This window comes from Chiloscyllium plagiosum, unplaced genomic scaffold, assembly GCF_037043375.1.
Source record: "Chiloscyllium plagiosum isolate Xiang-an unplaced genomic scaffold, Cpla_swu_hap1 HiC_scaffold_53X, whole genome shotgun sequence".
In the NCBI taxonomy this organism is placed as follows: Eukaryota; Metazoa; Chordata; class Chondrichthyes; order Orectolobiformes; family Hemiscylliidae; genus Chiloscyllium; species Chiloscyllium plagiosum.
The window spans coordinates 19,074,921-19,095,690 of NW_028270191.1; positions in this window are offsets into that span (position 1 = coordinate 19,074,921).

Below are 20,770 nucleotides of genomic sequence, written 5' to 3' on the forward strand. Positions count from 1 at the left end.
TAATCAATAGAATAGAAAGGCAATATTCCTGACACATCAGGTAATCAATATTGAAAATATCAATGTCTTTGTAAATAGCTTGAGTAAGATTTGGCACTCCATGGGTAACATGGTGTAATGGGGGAGATGATGGACTTGTGGTATTATTGCTGGGTCTATTAATCTAGAGACGTAGGCTCAAATCCTGCATGGCAAATGGTGGAATTTGAATTCAATAAGCATCTGGAATTAAGAGTCTCATGACACCACTGTCAAGTGTCAGAAAAACACAGCTGGTTCACCACCATCCTTACCTGGTCTTCCCTACAGGTGAATCCAAACCCACAGCAATATAGTTGACTCTTAATTGCCCTCTGAAATGGCCTAGCAAACCAACTGGAGCAACCACTAGAAAGTCTCAAAACTGAAATGAAACCACCTGGCATTGACCTAGGCACAAGAAATGACAATAACAAAAATAGCCCTTCTAACATGTGAAGCTAGTGCTCCCCATTGAGAGAGGTGTCTCACAGACGAATCAAGCCTAACATTGCATGATTCTTGAGTATGAAACCACCGTCACCATCCCTGGAGATATGTCCCATCCCACCAGCTGGACAGACCACAGCAGAGGTGGCGACACAGTGATATATATTTGGGAGGGAGTTGCCCCGAGAGTCCTCACATGGACTCTGGACACCATGAAGTCTCATGGCACCAGATCAAACATGCGCAAAGAAACCCCTGCTGATTACCATGCACCATCTCCCTCAACTGATGAATCACTACCCTTCCATATTGAACAACATGTGGGAGAAGTGCTGATGGTGGAAAGGATGCAGAATATACACTGGATGGGAGATGTCAATGTCCACCACAAAGAGTGGCTTGGCAGCAGCAGTAAAGGATATTGCTGCCATGCTAGGTCTGCAGCAGGTGGTGAAGAAACCAACATGAGGGAGAAAACATACTCAAACTCACCCTCATCAATCTGCCATGACAGTATCAGTAAGAGCGCCCACTTGTGGAGATGAAGTCTCACCTTCACAATAAGAACACCTGACATTGTGTTGTGTGGCACTATCACTGAGCTAAATGGGGCAGAATTTGAACAGATTGAACAACTCAAGACTGGGCATCCATGAGGTGCTGTGGGCCATCAACAGCAGCAGAACTGTACTCCAGCATAATCTGCAACCTCATGGCCGGCATATCCTCCACTCAACCATTACCATCAAGCCAGGGGATCAACTTTGGTTCAATGGAGAGTGTAGGAGGGCATACCAGGAGCAGCAGCCAGGCATACCTGAAGATGAGGTGTCAACCTGGTGAAGCTACAAAAGAGGACTACTTATGTGGCTAACAGTAATAAGCAGTAAATGATAGACAGAGCTAAGCGATTCCACAACTAATGGGTTAGATCTAAGCTATGCAGTTCTGCCACATCCAGTTGTGAATGATGGTGGACAATTAAACAACTCACTGGAGGAGGAGGCTCCACAAGTATCCACATCCTCAATGACGGAAGAGTCTAGCACATCAGAGCAAAAGACAAGGCCGAAGCATTGGCAGCAATCCTCAGTCAGAAGCCCCAAGTGGATGATCTACCTCGGCCCCCTCTAGTGATCCCCAGCATTACAGATACCAGCCTTCAGCGAATTCAAATCACTCCATCTAATATCAAAGAATCACTGGAACTGCAAAGGCTTTGGGCCCTGACAACATTCTAGCAATAGTACTGAAAACTTGTGCTCCAGAACTTGTTGCTCCCTTCGCCTAGCTCTTCCAGTACAGTTACAACACTGATGATGTGGAAAGTTGCCTAGGTATGTCCTGTACATAAAAAGCAGGACAAATCCAACTTAGCCAATTACTGCCACATCAGTCTACTCTTGATCATCAGTAAAGTGATGGAAGATGTCATCCACAGTGCTATCAAGCAGCACCTGCTCAGCAATAACCTGCTCAGTGACGCCCAGCTTGGGTTCTGCCAGGACTACTCTGTTCCTGATCTCACTACAGCCTTGGTTCAAACATGGACAAAAGAGCTGAATTCCAGAGAAGAGGTAAGAGTGACTACCCTTTGACATCAAGGCTGCATTTAACCAAGTGTGGCATCAAGGAGCCCTAGTAAACTGGAGTCAATGGGAATCACAGGGAAAATTCTCTGTTGGTTGGAGTCATGCCTAGCACATGGGAAGATAGTTGTGGTTGTTGGAGGTCAGTCATCACAACTCCAGGACATCTCTGCAGGAGGTTCTCAGGGTAGTGTCCAAGGCCCAACCACCTTCAGCTGCTTCATCAACAACCTTCCCTCTGTCAAAAGTGGGGATATTGCACAATGTACAGCACCATTCATGACTCCTCAGATGCTGAAGCAGTCCATGTTCAAATGCAGCAAAACATTGGCACTATCCAGGCTTAGGCTGAAAAATGGCAAGAAACATTTACAGCACACAAATGCTAGGTAATGACTATTTCCAAAAAGATAGTCTAATCACTGTTCCTGAACATTCAATGAATGGCATTACCATCATGGAATCCTCCACAAAGGTGGCTCAGTGGTTGGCACTGCTGTCTGACAGCATCAGGGATCTGAGTTTGATTCCAGCCTCGGGCAATTGTCTGTGTGGAGTTTGGACATTCTCCCCGTGTCTGCATGGGTTTCCTCCGGGTGCTCTGGTTTCCTCCCACAATCCAAAGATGTGCAGGCCAGGTGAATTGGCCGTGATTGCTCATAGTATTCAGGGGTAAATGTAGAATTCAGGAAATGGGTTTGGGTGGGATACTCTTCAGAGGGCCGGTGTCGACTTGTTGGGCCAAAGGGCATGTTTCCACACTGTAGGAATTCTATGATTCTGTAGGGATTATAACCAACCCCAAGGGGTTATCATTGACAAGAAACTCAATGGGACCAACCATATAAATATAAATAGACCAATATGTCAGAGGCTAGGAATACTGCAGCAAGTAACTCACCTCCTGACTCCTTAAAGCCTGTCCACCATCAACAAGGCACAAGTCAGGAGTGTGATGCAATATTCCTCATTTGCCTGGATGAGTGCAGCCCCAACAACACTCAAGAAGCTTAACACAATCCAGGACAAAGCAGCTTATTTGATTGGGACATCCACAAGCATCCACTCCATCCACCACCATTGCTCAGTATTAGCAGTGTGGACCATCTACAAGATGCACTGCAGAAATACACCGAAGTTCCTTCGACAGTTATAAACCCACAACCATTTCCATCTTGAAGGACAAAGGCAGCAGATTCATGGGATCACCACAACCTGAAAGTTCCCCTCTAAGCCACTCACCATAGTGTTTTGGAAAGATATTGCCATTCCTTCATTGTTATTGGGTCAAAATCCTGGAATTCTCACCTAACAGTGAGTCTCCCTACACCACATGGACCGCAGTGGTTCAAGATGGCAGCTCAGTACCACTGTTGCAAAGGCAACTATGGACAGGCAATAAATGCTGGCCCAGGCATATCCCATGAGTGAATTTTTAAAAAATCTCAGTATCATATATATTAATGTGACATATACTTCAATATGTTATAAATTACAGAATAGATTGTTTGCCAGAGAGTTCACACTATCATTACTAACTAGATTTTTATGGAAAAAATTAGCATGAAGTTGAATGTCTAAATTGTTGAAGCTCATCACTTCAGAGTTGGTGGCTGGACCTGCTAGATTTAATCAGTACCAGACCCATGTTCCATGCCTAATGCATGAGTTACATTATATTAATTTATTTCAGTTTCTGGTATTGATTAATGTTGCAGAGAGAGAAAAAATACATTGACCCAATACGCAAAAATCCTTCCATTTGATGAGATGGAGAGTCTGTTGGACCTATAAAGGGGCAATTTATCCCCTACATAATTAATTACAGAAGAAACATTGTCTTATGTGAAAAACATGATTCAAATTGAAAACATTTGCTTGTCAAGCATGAGTCCAACATACCAACTTTGTGAAATGGTTCAGTGAAATGACCTGATGAAATGCATTATATATGCTGGTGTGCCAAGGTAAGATAAAGCTCACCAAAGCTCAAAACCCATACTATAGTGGATGTAAGAAATGAGCAGTTTGAGTGCTGTGTTCAGACTTTATGTATGTCTGCACAAAGAACTGGTTGGGGTGGGTGGCGAATGGAGAACTCTGGACAGGTTAATATCTTTTGCCAATTGTTGCTGGATTGCTCTCAGTTTCTGCTGAGCATCATACTGGCAGTAATGGCTTCCCAAAAGTATAGACATATGTGTGTTGGGTGGGTCAGTAGTAACTGCCACCCAGGCTTAGAATTTCCAGTTTAAACCACAAACACAGATGAGTTCCAAAAGAGCCTTTAATGCAGCAAACAGGGAATTTAGAAAACAAAAGCGACTCTCCCTTATTTTAAGTGGGGTGTAATTTAGTCCTTAACGCCAATGTGCGTGCATCTGGAGCCATGAGGATGAACTTTCGTCCCCTCCATCTCTGCATGTCCCCTGCACCCCATCCCATTCCAATTGCAAGCCACAGCTGGAAACCACAGGACTCATTTCAAACTCTTAAAAAAAGAGGATTCAAGCTATTTCAAACAACAGCACTTTTGCTGTCCATCTCTGGTTGCCCTGAAGACACTAGGATTCCACCATGTGGGACTGAAGTTCCTTGGAGGCCCAGACTGATTAGGGATGTCAGGTTACTTAGTCCGAAGAACATTAATCAACCAGCTGGAGTTTTATGCCAATTTGTCAATTTCTGGTGCTAACCTTCTAGATTTCTAGATTGAACTTTAAATCACAGCCATTGAATTACAAATGTTTAAAGCAATTCACTGTGTTGTGATGATGTTGGGGCTTTAAGAAGTGCATTTTGGCTGGTTTCATTTTGAGAGAGACTAGGGGACAAGTGATGAGCAGTCTGTGAGAAGATAAACAATTTATGAGGCCTTGGGTTTATTTTTAAAGGTTGGAACAATAGAAGCAGCCTGAGTGGGTATGTCAAGCTCTCTCAGCATTTGGTGCTGGGGTCTCAGCAGGGTTGGAAGGTAGTGAATCTCTCCCCCTGCTACATTCTCTCTCTCTCTGAGGATTTTCTCCAAATCGTCTTTTGATGTTCTTTTCTCCTGGATTGGAGAACTGCATGCCAGACAATCTGCTTTTGAAATTTCCCTTTTGCTAAGGATGTGTTTATGGGATGTTACTATATTGGAACAGTTACTGTTTAGTAGTGAAATAATCTATTATTCTGTTAAGTTTTCCAATAGAGTTGTTATTCCAAGTTCCTCTTTCTTTTGTTGACTATAGTGTTTGAATAAATTGTATTTTGCTTAACGTTGAATAGTTTGACCAACTGAATTGCATCTGAAATACAGATCCTCACATTTATCTTTAAAATAAGAAAAAGATAAGGCGTAAGCTACCTTCTTAATATATTTTGAAGGGGTATGGTCTAGTCTGGTCCATAAGAACAGTCTTAAATATTAAATGATTCCGTCACTCCTAATATAAAGACCTTACTGCTTCAAGAATCTTCATGAAGAGTTTGGTGCTGACCCTGACTTTGTAACCAAAGCAGTCAATTCAGCCGAGGCCCTGATCAATGACTATCTGTTTGAGTGCTGATCACTGGAAAATAAAGTGAGTTCTTTCCTGTCTTTAATTCTCAATTTTTAAAAAATCTCCCAGTACTGAATTTTTAATCTGCCTTGAAGGTTTGGATTTAGTAATTAGAATTAATTCCACATAACTATCCCATAAGAAAGAATAAATCCTTTCCCTTTCAAATGTTATTTAAGGCTTGTGATTTTACGCTCTTTTCTCCAGCTCAGTTATATTAGATTAGATTCCCTACAGTATGGAAACAGATCATTTGGCCCAACAAGTCCACACTGACCCTCTGAAGAGTAACCCACCCAGACCCCTTTCCCTCTGACTAATGCACCTAACACTGGGCAATTTAGCCTGGCCAATTCACCTAACCGCCACATCTTTGGATTGTGGGAGGAAACCGGAGCACCCGGAGGAAACCCACACAGACAGTCACCCGAGGCTGGAATCGAACCAGAGGCCCTGGTGCTGTGAGGCAGGAGTGGTTAATTGTCTGGTTAATTTGAATACTATGCATTTCACTGAAAATTTAAAAAATTTGGCCGGAAATTATTTTTGATGGGATAACTGACCAACAGTTTATATGTCATCCATTTTAACAGAGGTGGTAACTGTAATTTGTTGTCTCCTCTTCTCTGCTCTCTAATAATAGTAGCTACATTCAAATGTTAAATATCTTACAATCGCTTGTGATGTGGCTTGGAGGTGATTTCAATCACTTCTCAAATTCTGCCTAAATCTTTAATTGATATTTCACTGTATGATAAGATGTGTCATTCATTGAGGCTGTCCAGCATGATGTTAAAAATAATTGCTGTATCGATCCCTTTTGGTGCCCAACGTTTGCAGGGAAGTCTAGGGTGCAACACAGCAATGCGAGAATAGGGGGTGGGTAGAGGAGACATAAAATATTGCAGGAGATCAAGTGTCCAATGTTCAATTTGGAAGCACTTGATAGCAAAAGATAGAACTGCAGCAAATCTTTACACACTTTTATAAGCCTTTATTAATAGAGATTCATAATATAAACATAAATCTCCTAACCTACCAACCCCAGTTTAAATCCGCTTGTATTTATTGGTGCACAGCAAATCCCTAATTAATGTCCACTGTCCTCAATTATATATGCTAAATAGCTAGTGGTTTTATACCAGTTTTTGCTTGAACCATCATAGCACCATTGTGATATTTTCCTCACTCAGATCTGCCTCAGATTAACTAAACATCAGCTAACTAGTGTAATTCCAAGGATAATGGAATAGATATGCACAAACTCTATTTGCATCTCAATGAGATAGAATAGTCTAGATTTTGAGGTCAGTAGCAAAGCAAGAAAGATTCCCACAAAGCTCTAACAACCTCTGTGGTGGCAATTACTCCTTTTCCAAAGCCAGTTCAAATTGGGTGCCAAATCATGACTGTAGTGATTGTAACGAGGTCAGCCAGGGGGAAACTCATAGAATATGAGTTCCCTGATTGAGGCTGTTAACCTGGTCAAATCAGGGAACCTTGGCTGACAGATATAAACAGGAGGGTCAGAGGTTCTGTTCACTCAGAAAGCTGGCTTTGAGGAAGTTAGATCAGTGTCAAAGTCTTTCCACCTGTAAATAAAGGGTGACTTGGTAACAGGATACTGGCCTCTGGGGAGTTATTTCAATGGCAATGTCTTGAAGCACAGCAGCAATTATGTCATCAAGCAGCAAGATGATCAATCAGATTGAAGTATTCTCACAGATGGCAAAACATAAAGCTAAAGGAACTTAAAAAACCTTCACTTAGAATTTAAGTTTTCAGATCAATATTATAAGAGCTAAACTGGCCTTTGAAAGAACAAATTACATTTTTAAAAGTTTGGAATTTTTAATCATTGTAGAGAAAGTTAACATTATGCAAACATTCAATAAGTTTTTCAGACTATCAATTTATGAAGTTGATTAGATTAGATTAGATTAGATTAGATTAGATTAGATTACTTACAGTGTGGAAACAGGCCCTTCGGCCCAACAAGTCCACACCGAAGCGCAACCTACCCATACCCCTACATTTACCCCTTCACCTAACACTGTGGGCAATTTAGCATGGCCAATTCACCTGACCTGCACATCTTTGGACTGTGGGAGGAAACCGGAGCACCCGGAGGAAACCCACGCAGACACGGAGAGAATGTGCGAACTCCACACAGTCAGTCACCTGAGGCGGGAATTGAACCCGGGTCTCTGGCGCTGTGAGGCAGCAGTGCTTACCACTTGTTGGTACATGACTAAAAGTTGGAACATAAAGTTGGTACATGACTAAAAACCCAGTTACACCTCATCTAAAAAAGGTGTAACTTAATCCCAGGATTTTTTTTTGAGAAGAAAAACACCCAGAAAAATCACATTCAAATTCTTGTAAATCACTTTGTAATGAAAGTTGCAGTCTGTAGGAATATCTCCAGCGCACTCTATGGAGGATCACAGACTCATTGATAACAGCTTCTGGATTTCTGCATTAATCCATGTGCATACAGGCTCCCAAGGTTTCTATCAGTTTCAGTGCCATAACAACAGTCATTAATTGTCATTTCACTGTAAAATCTGGGTTATAAGATCAAATACCATCAACATCTCCCAGCACATGCTTCAGAGGTGGATGTGATCTTATATATATTGACAAGACCTGCATCACTCACAGTACTTTTGCTCCAAATTGGTATAGCACAGGTGCAGCAACTCTGATTCTACAAAAATTAATAATGACTAAAGGCCAGGCTCATTTCCTCACCTTGATATTAATTAGACCACACCGGTAAACCTCACCTCATGGATAATGTACAGTTATTGTGACGAATTAACATTTCCCCATGCTTGCCACTAAGTCATACCAGATGTGTGTTATGATTATGATGGAAAATGCGGGCATCCCATAATGATAGGTTTAACATCTTATCATATGCAACCATGACTCAACAATCCAACCACATGTGCTGCAGGGCAATTCTGCTGAATTAAAGATACATTTGAAAAAAAATGTTTGCACAGAAAACAGCAAACCTATCACAATGATATCTATTGAATTACTGAGTCTATAATTGAGTCTCATAATTATTATTCTATAAAATGAAGACCTACAAAATCTTTACTTTTGGGTGCTTTCTATGACCCTCTTGATTTGTTTCATTTCGTAATGCTTCTGACAAATTTCCCAGAGCAGTTATCATCTCTGCAGTTACCAGAAACCACACTCAGGAATCTAATGATGTGTCACATGTGGCATATGTTTCCCATCCACAGACAAGGCATTTTATTGTGAGATGGGTGCTTTATAGACAATCTCAGTCCTGTAGCAAAGTGGACTGTTGCCTCCATTGAGGAAATGGTTGGACCACAATGACCTTTTATGGATAAAATTATCATGCTTTGATAGTCATCCAAATTTAGTTGTTATTGCTTTCGCATCCATTAAAGCCCCCAGGAGTAGGTTGAGAGATCATGACAAGTGGCGATATTGCCACAGCACTAACCAGGCAAATTTCTTTTTGGGCTTAGCTGAGATACAGAGTGTTGAAGCCTACAGAAGAGATGAATCGAGAAGACTTGGGATGGGCTCAATTCTTAACCATTTAGCTTTTACCTAGATTACTGAATATGAGCTATATTAAACTTTGGCAACAATCTTAACTCATCATTCCTTAAAAAAGGCACATAAATTTAAGCCGAATCCTAGTTGGACTGGTTTGGTCAGGGAACGTTCCAACTTCTTGTCAAGTGGCAGCCTCTTCCACAACAAGAGATACAAACAAAAGCCCAACCAACAAAATTAGTAGACAGGAGTCGAGCTTCCACTTTTACCATCAACTTTCATTGCAATGTTTGAATCTGGCTCTGAGTTCCATGTGTTTGAATCAAGATCAGCCCAATATCTAAACCAAAACTACTTTGTTTTCACCTCAGTTAGAACAAGGATTCTGATACAGGTCTGAGGAAAAGCATCTTGGTTGTATTTAATACTGAGGGAGGTTGATCTTTGAAGAGGTGAATATCCACTGTCAGGTAGATTATGAGTATTAGATTAGATTCCCTACAGTGTGGAAACAGGCCCTTTGGCCCAACAAGTCCACACTGACCTGAAGAGTAACCCCACTCCGGCCTATCACCCTCACCTTAACCTCCTTCCACCTATCGTATTTCCAATGCCCCTCCCCCAAGTCCCTCCTCCCTACCTTTTATCTTAGCCTGCTGGACACACTTTCCTCATTCCTGAAGAAGGGCTTATGCCCGAAACGTCGATTCTCCTGTTCCTTGGATGCTGTCTGACCTGCTGTGCTTTTCCAGCAACATATTTTCAGCTCTGATCTCCAGCATCTGCAGTCCTCACTTTCTCCTTGAAGAGTAACCCACCCAGACCCCTTTCCCTCTAACTAATGCACCTAACACTATGGACAACTTAGCCTGGCCAATCTACCTAACCCGCACATCTTTGGACTGTGGGAGGAAACAGGAGCACCCGGAGGAAACCCACACAGACACGGGAAGAATGTGCAAACTCCACACAGTTGCCTGAGGCTGGAATCAAACCTGGATCCCTGGTGCTGTGAGGCAGCAGTGCTAACCACTGAGTAACCATGCCGCCCTTAATGTCATGCGTGTGGTGGAGGCCTTAACTCTAATAAATATTAGGATCTCATTCCTTTGTAATCCTGTGATCATGTACATATAAAACTGTTTAAAGAACATTTGCTTTCATTAGAAGGATTTAGTTAAAAACCACACAACACCAGGTTATAGTCCAACAGGTTTATTTGGAAGTGCTAGCTTTCAGAGCGCTCCTCCTTCATCAGGTGGTAATAGAGTATAAGATCGTAAGACACAGAATCTATAGCAAAAGTTTACAGTGTGATGTAACTGAAATTATATATTGAAAAAGACCTGGATTATTTGTTAAATCTCTCATCTTTTAGAATGAACATGTTGGTTTCAGTTCTTTCATATGTAAATCGCAGAACATTTAAAACTTACATTCTCAAGTGAACTTTAACAATTGGTGTTATGTCAGCCCAGATAATGCATTTAAGGTGTGAGGTGCCCTGTATGAGACTGTCTGTGCCATAAAGTTTAGACTGATTCTAATCTAAAAAATTGATTTACAGAATCTTACATGGATTAATGTAGTTTTTGAGCAAAATAAAGTGCAATTCGGCAAGTACAAATTCACCCCACAAACTTGTACGTGGGTGTGTGTGCGGGGGTGGGGGGGGGGGGGGGGGGGGGGGGGGTGGGGGAGCTTATGAGTGTTTGTGAGAGACTGTGTGTACGTGTGTGAGTGTAAAGGGGTATAAGTCTATGAGAGAGTGAGTGTGGGTGCATACATGTGAGCGTATGAGGGAGAGCTTATGAATGAGACAGAGTGTGTGTGTGTGTGTGTTGCGTGTTGCAGTGGGGTCACCCATAGTGTGAAATGAACCCAAGGTCCCGGTTGAGGTCATTCCCATGGGTACTGAACTTGGCTATCAGCCTCTGCTCGGCCACTTTGCGTTGTTGCCTGTCCCAAAGTCCACCTTAGAGGACGGTCACCCAAAGGTCCGAGGTCGAATGTCCCAGGCCGCTGAAGTGTTCTCCGATTGGGAGGGAACACTCCTGTCTGTTGACTGTTGTGCGGTGTCCATTCATTTGTTGCCATAGCCTCTGTTTGGTCTCACCAATGTACCATGCCTCAGGACATCCTTGCCTGCACCATATGAGATAGACAACATTGGCTGAGTCGCATGAGTACCTGCCAAGTACATGATGGGAGGAGTCCCCACGCGTAATGGTGGTATACGTGTAGACACTCTGACATGTGTTGCGGTGTCTGCCGTGACATGGTTGTATGGTGATGTCCTGAAAGCCGGGCAGTTTGCTACGGACAATGATCTGTTTGAGCTTTGGTGGCTGTTTAAAGATGAGAAGTGGAGACTTGGGGAAGGTCTTGGTGAGGTGCTCATCCTCATTGATAATGTGCTGTAGGCTGTGGAGAACATGGCGTAGTTTTTCGGCTCCTGGGAAGTACTGGACAATGAAGGGTACCCTGTCGGTTGCAGTTTGCATCTGTCTCCTGAAGAAGTCATTACAGTTTCTCACTGTTCCCCTCTCCTTCCGCCACCAACTTTGTGTACAAGTTCTCTACGCAAGGGATTGGGGTATTATCCAGCTGTTAGAAGTCATTTACCATTTGTTTAAAATACCCACAAAGGTGTACCGACCTGTCGGGCTTCAAAACCGGCATAACCACTGCTACACATTCCACAAACTGGATGGGTTTGATGATTTCTTCGTTTTCAAGCCTCCTGATTTCTGGCTCTACTTTTGCCTGTAAGGCAAATGGCACTGGACGGGCCTTGCAGAATCATGGAATTGCTTCCTGGACAATATGCAAGATGGCCTTGGTGCCTTTGATCGTCCCATGACTTTCCTTAAAAAAACCTCCAGGTATTTAATTAAGACCTCACTCGGGCAGCCATTTTCTAATTGGAAAATGTTGGGCCAATCAAGATGAATCTTTCTCAACCAATTCCACCCCATCAAGCTTGGGCCCGAGCCTTTTACTACAATCAGTAGGAATTGCAGCAACTGCTTCTCATATGAGACCGGAACCAAAGTTGCCCCCTTAATCTGTAAAGGTTCCCCGGTATATGTTCTCAGTCTGACCAAGGTGCTGTGCAAACATAAGGTTGGAGTCCAGAGTGAATTTTGTTCAAGACTGGTTCTGCGATCACTGATACAGCTGCGATGGTATCAACCTCCATTAGAGCTGGGTGACCATTTTACCAGATGTTTATTTTGATCGGTTCAGATTTGAATGTCACTAAGCAATTTAACTGTTCCAGACCAGATGGAGGTGGGCTTTCCAGGGTGTGCACTCTCCTGGAAACTGGCCTATGAGTTCTTTGACTCAGGTCAGGCCTCTTAGGTCTCCTTTGCTGTCTTGAATCCGCATACTGGCAATAACTACAATGGCTTCCCAGCCCAGATCCTGAAGGACATTTTAGCCACTTGGCCGAGGCTCAACTTTGTTTCGGGGTTTTGTTGTAAGCTGGCCTAGGGTCCCTCGCTCAGGATATGTCCTGAATGAGGCTGTGTGAGAAGGATGCCAGTTAAGTGATTAAGTGATTAGGGTAGGTTGGGGTGAGTGGGGAAAATCAGTTCTGGGGTAGAGGAGGGGGCAGTGTCCAGTCCCACAAGGTGGGAAGGTTGGGGGGGGGGGGGTAAGAGGGCAATCTTAAGTCTTGGAGCAGGGGCGTGATGTTGGGTCCCTGGGTGGGGGCACCGGTGAGCTGTTGTGGGCTCCCGGTGGTGGTGATGGCTGGGCAGGTGGGGATTTGAAGTGTCTTGGTTGCTGGTGGTGGTGGGTGGCTCTCCTTGAGTGGAGATGGGGCATGTCAGATCTGGTGGTGGTGGGTTGGGTCAGGGACCAGGGAATGAAAGTTGTTGGGGAGGTGTAATCAGGAGTTGTGCAAGGTATGTTGGGTGAGGGGGTCAGTTTAAAAGTTAACCAGGAGTTAAATCAGGTTTTTAAATTGTCCGATTTGAATAGATACTTTTGGAAGATTTCAGGCATAGGGAAATCATCAATCATTAATTCCCTTGGAGTCTGCAACATCAAAGATTCTACAGGGTCCTGATACACAACTCCCATCTATGCTGCAGAAGTGACTGCCTGGGCATTGGAAAATCCAGACCTTATGGCACACCATGTCAGTCCAGGCTGATAAAGTGAATTCCTGCCAAATTGTACCTTTCAGCTTTGAATCAGTAGCCCTGTAGGGTGCAGCGATGTGATCAGGTTTTCTACCTCTGCCATCCTTTCAGGCAGTGAGTTCCAGACACCTACCACACTGTGGGTGACAAACGTTCTCCTCAATGCCTCTCTTAATCTTTCACTAATAACTGTACATCTATGCAGGCTAGTTATTACCCTGTTAAGGGAAGTGGGCCCTTCCTATCCACTCCATCCAGGCCCCAATATTTTACAATTTGGTCTTCCCTCGAGCACCTCTGTTCGAAAGAAAACAACTACAGCATATCAAACCCCTTACTAAGAACTAAAATTTTCCATTACGCAGTGAATTATTCACCACAGAATTTTCAGATTCTGACCCGTTCTTGTACCCATAGTATGTACTGCATATACTTGATCCAGTTGAGTTTCTGATCAATGCTAAACCCCTTGCCCAAAGAATGGGCGATTCAGTGATAGCAATGTCATTGAACAACAAGGGGCCACGTTTAGATTCTCTCTTGTTTAACATTGGTTATCGCCTGCTATTTGTGTGGTGCAAATGTCATTTGTTACTCGATAGCCTGGATGTTGTCCAAGTTTTGCTACATGTTGACACTGACTAATTAAATGACTGGAGTATCTGCCTACAACTCTTAGAAATGTAGTTCATATCACACAGCTCTGGAACAAGATTAATTGTCATTTTGAATAACTTGTACTGTGTAAAAAACAGAGTAAGAAAAAATTCATTGAACAATAGACTGTGATTTTATTTTGCTGCTTCTCTCCACTGCAGAAGCCATTGATTGATGATGGGTTAAGTCCCACAGTTGAACAGTCATGGGACAGGATGGAGTTTCAAATATAACTTGACTAAATAATGAGCACTGTTAGCTTCAGAGAGAGAAAAAGTGTTGTCTATAGAAGTGTTATCTGCACAACTTCCTAGTAAGTGGTTATCTGTCCCATGGGAGGACTCTTTCAAATTATCCAAAACACATAGGAAAACAAATGTTCAATGTTTTTAGTATTATATTCATTGCAGCTTGATCTACTTAAATGTTATGAAAGAGAGAACACAAAACTCTGAACTTCATCAGATTAACAGGACAGGGTCCAGGTGATGGAACTCAAGAATGCTTCTCGTGCAAATCTCCAGGTTTCTATGAATAGGAGGAGATGCCACTCTGGAAGTACAGTAGGTAGAGTGTTAGTAGCCACAGTAATATGATGCAAGCCTGAATGGCCAAATGGATTTCATCAACAAACTCAGACAGTACAGAGAAAAATCACATGCCCTGTTGAGCTGCTATGACCTTCCCACTTGGAAGATCATCAAGATGCTGTCCCAGCAAACATGCCATCTGCTGCTTTAAATATCCAACATCCTGGGGAACAGCCAGAACCCTGCAGCATTACAGTATGAACAACTCAGGAAGGACACAGCCATCACCAAATGCTGCACGCTATTCAAAGTTTTATTCAAACAAGGCCTGAATGCACAGACTATGCCTTCCAGGCATAGGAGGTTTCAGTAGAGAGACCAAGAGTGGGGCTAAACCTCCGGATTAGCAGCTACTAACAGTAACCAACACTGCCTTCAACATAGGGAAACATCCCGAGATACTTGGGAAGTAAGCAAGCAAAGATTAGCATTGAGTGGACAGGAGGGTCCATTTGTTGCCACAATGCAATGGGTCAACTGCAAAATTACAAGTCTTTAAGTTTACCCCTCCAGCCATCTGACTTGAAGGTGGGAACCTAGTCCATATACTCAATCAGAATTGCTCTATTTTTATAACATTATATCACTTTTTGACCATTTCAATCCTTGACCTAACAATACATGTTTCAAAGAGAAACCATGAAGGGTCTGGACAAAGTGAATAAGTAGAAACCATTCCTATTCATAAAAAGATTGAGAATGTAAGGGCACAAATTTAAAGTAATTGGCAAAAGAAACAAAAGTAATATAAGGAAAAATTTTCTCACATGGTGAGTTGTTAAATCTGGAATATGCTGCCTGAGAGTGTGGTAGAGGCAGGTTCAATCAAAGCATTCAAAGGGAATTAGACTGCTCTCTGGAAAGGAACAATGCACAGGGTTGTGGGGAGAAGGCAGAATCACCAAGAGATTTGCTTATTCGAGGAGCCAGTTTTCCTTCAGTGGCCCAAATAGCCTCCTTGTGTGCTGAAAAAATTCTGTGATTTTGAGAAATTAAAAACAAAATGTATTTATCGTGAGTTCATACCAAGCCTTTATATGGTCCATTTCATAGAGTGATAGAGTCATACAGCACAGAAACAGACACTTCAGCGCAGCCTATCCATGCCGACCAGGTTTCCTAAACTGAACTAATCCCATTTGCCTGCATTTGGCCCATATCCCTCTAAACCTTTTCTATCAATGCACCTGTCCAAATATCTTTTAAATGTTGTAATTGTACCCACCTCTATCACTTCCTCTGGCAGTCAGTTTCATACACACACCACCCTCTGTGTGAAAATTCTGCCCCTCAGGTCCCTTTTAAATCTTGACCCTTTCACCTTAAACCTAAGCCCTGAGAAAAGACTTTGGCTATTCACCCAATCCATGCCCCTCATGACTTTATAAACCTCTATAAGGTCACCCCTCAGCCTCCTACTCTTCAGGAAAAAATGTCCCAGCCTATCCATAGACCTCAAACTCTCCAGTCCCGGTAACATCCTTGTAAATCTTTATTGCATCCTTTTCCAGTTTAATACCACTCTTCATACAGCTGGGCAACCAGAATTGTACGCAGTCCTCAAAATGTGACCTTGTCAATGGTAGGGGAGTTCCTCGTGGCTGTATTCTGGTGGTTCCTTCGACTAGGCTGCTTCAGCAGCTGTTGAAAACAAGGAGGGTCCAAGCCCGGGGTTCCAATGGCCTGGGTTTTCCTGGAGGCTTCTGCAGCATCTTTGCAGCGGTATGGTTGGTCTGGACCAGCCTGGGACTCCGTTTGGCAGCTGTTTTCAGCGGCATTGGTCTGGATCGCCTTGTGGCAGCTTCAGTCAGTCTGTGGCTCCATGTGGCGTTTCCTTCAGCATCATGGTAGGTCAGCCCAGGATTCCAGCGGGGGAGTGAGCCCCCAGGCCCAGAGCTGTGAAATGGACTAAGTGGAATTTGTCTTATATTCTTTACTTTTCCTTGATTATATTATCATGGAAGGACTATTATTCTGAAATTTTATTTCTTTATTTTTCTCATTTATAACTATGACTTCTGAAGGTTTGTAATGCAGGACTTTTTCTTTATTTATTTTTCTAAGATTTTTTCCCAACTCTACAGGTAAAAAAAAAAGTCCCAGCGTATCCATAGAACTCAAACCCAAGAATTTGTACTCAAGAATTTATACCTTTGTACCCAAGATGGTACCATAAATGGTGACTTGTAAACTTTTCACTGTATTCATATGAGTATGTGACAATAAAGCTAATTCAATTCAAAGTCTTGTACAGCTGTCACATGACATCCCAACTCCTTGTCTAACACCTATATTTTCTTTTGAAGCTCTCAGAAGGTCAACTTGTTCTATTGTTCAACCCAAGACTTCAGAGGAGGCTTCCACATGGAGCAAATAGCTCAACTTGGGCTGCACCTTGTATGATGGAAGAGTAATTTGTCTGCTAATGTACTGCATTGATCACGAGACTGTGAATGTGTCAGAGAGCTCTTTCCAACTTCATTTCCAGGTGAAGATAGTCTGGAACATGGCATTTGTCAGGTGATCATTTCCCAACAAGAGTGAAACTTTATGGAATTTGTCCCTTTGGTGCACCTCCCTCATTCTCAGGGCTGGCTGCTAAGGTGTTTAGCACAGGAGTTTACGTGAAAATACACAAAGTTCTTGCATTTCAAACTCTAATCAAAGATGATTGCCCTCTGAATTCCTCTTGAAGAGGAATAGAACATTTGGGATCCAGACCTTTTAAATAGAGGTAGAGTGTAGAAATCAAGCAAGTTATGGCAAATGCTTATAAATTCCTGGCTTAGCCTTAAATGGAAGATTGTAACTAATTCTAGGCACTTTAGGAAGGATGTGAAGGCTTTAGAGATGGCGCTGAAAAGGTCTGAGAGAACGGCTATGTCAGGAATGGAATGGCGGATCTGGGGCTGTTCTCCTTGGAGAAGAGAAGGTTGAGAGGAGTCTTGATTGAGGTGCTCAAAATCATGAGGGGGCTGGACAGAATAGATAGACAGAAACTGTGCCCAGAGAATGAGAGGACACTGTTTTAAGGTGATTGGCAAAAGAAGCAACAGTGACAGGAGAATAAAGTTTTATGCAGTGAGAGGTTAGGATCTGGAATACATAGCCTGAGAGTATATGGTAGAGGCAAGTTCAATAATGGCTTTCAAAAGAGAATTAATAAGCATCTGGAGAGAGAAAGCCGTAGAGTTGTGGAGAGAAGGCAGGGGAATAGGACTGGCTTGACTGTTCTGGTGTGGGCTCAACAGTTCAATTAGTTTCCTTCTGTGCAGTACCTGTTCTATGATTCTATTCTATTAGCAGTCAGCAGCAGGTTTTTAATAGTGACTGGTTGTTTCATCTTTCAACTGACAGCCAATGAATGCTGACGCCATACTCCCTGTGCATTCAATCCAAGTACAGGGGGACTTCATCAACAGGAAATAGGGAGACCTTATTGGAAAAGTTGGATGTTTTAGGATTTATTGTTCCAACCCCCTATCAGTCACAGATCCCCAAACTCCGGCTGGAATTCTTCTAATTGTTCAGCATTTGAACATGAGAGGACTTACGAGTCATAGAGATGTACAGCACGGAAACAGACCCTTTGGTCCAACTTGTCCATGCCGACCAGGTATCACAACCCAATCTAGTCCCACCTGCCAGCACCCGGCTCATATCCAAACCCTTCCTATTCATATACTTATCCGAATGCCTTTTAAATGTTGCAATTGTACTAGCCTCCACCACTTCCACTAGCAGCTTATTCCATACAAGCACCACCTTCTGACTTGGAAGAAAGTACCAAGATTGTGGCAGATGATAGGAGCAAACCTGTGGATATCATACCCTTCAACTGTCTACTTCATTCACTGAAGAAACTCAAATCTTTGATTTGGCAATAAAGCTCAAGTTACACTTTTCCAGAAGCCAAACGTTATTTGAAACAAAATCTACTTCCACAAAGCAACTATGTCTGTCTTTTGTCCCCTCCTTGTTTTATGGATTTCCATTTGTGAGACTTCCATCTAAGCATATGGGCAAATACTGCAGTGGTGTGCCATTGCAGTGTGCAAGATGGCCGACCAGGAGGCTCTCCTCCTCTTACTGCCTGCATATTGGGAGGATTTACGAGCTGACAATCAACATGTTTAGCCACAATAGAAACGCACTTTCCATGGCCAACAAGTGCTAGTGTGGGACTCTAACCCAGAGCTCCTGGCTCAGAGGTACAGGGATGCTATCCACTGTGCCACAAATTCCTCATACACCAAGTCAAGAGAGCAAAATTCATGATACTCTTCCAGAAGCAACTGAGGAAGAGTTAGGGAATTGGCATTTTAACTGAGTTTGGGCATTTGCTTGCATAATTTGAACAACACATTCCCTCAAAAATAGAATGCTCATCAGCATCAATCTACCATCGACAGTGGCTAATTGTGTTGCTCTTCATAAATCACACTTCATCACCATAAATGCATTGTTTAATTGTGTGTGTGTGCGCGCGCGCACTGGGGGTAGAATATAGAGGGCACAAATGGGTTAATCTAATTCAGGAGCAAAAAGAGGAGAAAGAGGACATGTCAGAAAGGATGATGGGAAATTCCAGGCAATCCCATCAGACACTGGGATAAATTTGTCCACGGAGGGGAGTCTATTCTAGTGAAGTCATTTGAGTGGATGGGATAGCACTGCGTGGCAGCTCCTCTCTGAATAAGCTATTGTTTGTAAGGATTGGAATCAGTGTTAATTACATCAATTAGTTACAATGGATGTGTAATAAATAGCGACTTAGTGTCTGACTTCCTGCTGAGCCTGCTAGATTAATTCAGGCCCTGAGCTGGAGCTGAAAGCAGTGATGGACAATTCATTAAGCCTGAAATGCCGCACATCCTACCCGTGAAGATTTGCATTAGACACCCGTGGCTGTGCAGAATTGTCTTGATTGTTTCCACTGGCTATTTGTCGTGCATTTAAGCTGCGAGTCTTTTAACAGAAAGTAGGTGCGCACTGGTTCAAAAATGTGCGGTGCCTGGGGATTAGCAATGGCCCTGCCACGGTTGCTATGGCTGGGTATCTCAGGAGCGTTAGAATGCAGAGTGATGTGCAGGGAAGCAGTGGGGCTGGGACATACAAGGTAAGCTGTTCTCTTGCCGTTAAAATGGGCTGAGAGAGTTAATTACAAGTGGCTAAAGGGCCTTGCAGAGAAACAATAACCACGTTGCCATTGACATTTTGCCTCTAGTGCGGCTAAATTGCTTCCGTGGATTATTCCAGCTTGGTTGTAAAAGACACTCTGCAAGTGAAAATGTGGTCAGGCGTTTGGAAAGAGGGAATGTCGATCTTTCCCACAGTCCCATATCCTCCCCTGTGACATGAGGTGACCGCAGGCAACCTGGTGGGTGAGGGGGTGGGGTGCTACAATTGAGAGAATGTGGAATCTGTACATTATTTCAGGCAGGCCCTGATTCACTACTAATGGAGTCTGCCTCAGACAGTGTTGTGCAATCAATCAGTTATTTGTGCGTCAAATTAATCAAAATCAGACTACATGCCTCCAACATTCCCCCTAGAGGAGTGATGATGCAGCCTGTTAAACACAGCTAATCCGATATAATGCAATGCATAACAATGATAAATGGGACTGCTTTAACTTGAGCAAGATCTCAATTAAATGTTACTGGACACTAAAATTTAAAGTCTCTAATTTTAACAACAAGCTTCTCGCCTCTAAATTTTATGTCCCAAGAATGCTGGCTGAAAGGGAGGTCCACCTCCAAGGTCACAGGCCTCACTTTAGCACCCCTCCCTTTTGGCTGCACTACAAATCTTGACAGAAGAACAAACTATGTGGAACAAATGGGAATGACTGCACCCAAGCACAGAATCTTACTCCCGCTTTGTGTGTAACTGCACACTCAGGATACAGCAGGGACCCTATCGTCGATCACTTCCCAAGCTGAAGGGGTCGGAGGCCAAGAGTTGACTCTGGCTGAATTGATGTAACCCAGCTCAGACAATAAGCCATTGGATAGCTTATCTATTGATTGGCTAACAAATTTACTGTTGTTCTTTTCACTTATTTGGTGTTGGGTTGGGAGTATTGCTGGCTGGGTCACTCATTCCTATTGTCCTTGACAAGGTAGTGATGAGTTATTTGCTTGACTACTGCAGTCCATTTGGTGTAGTTATGCCAACAGAATTTTTCTTTTCTTAAAATGTTGCAGTTTGAT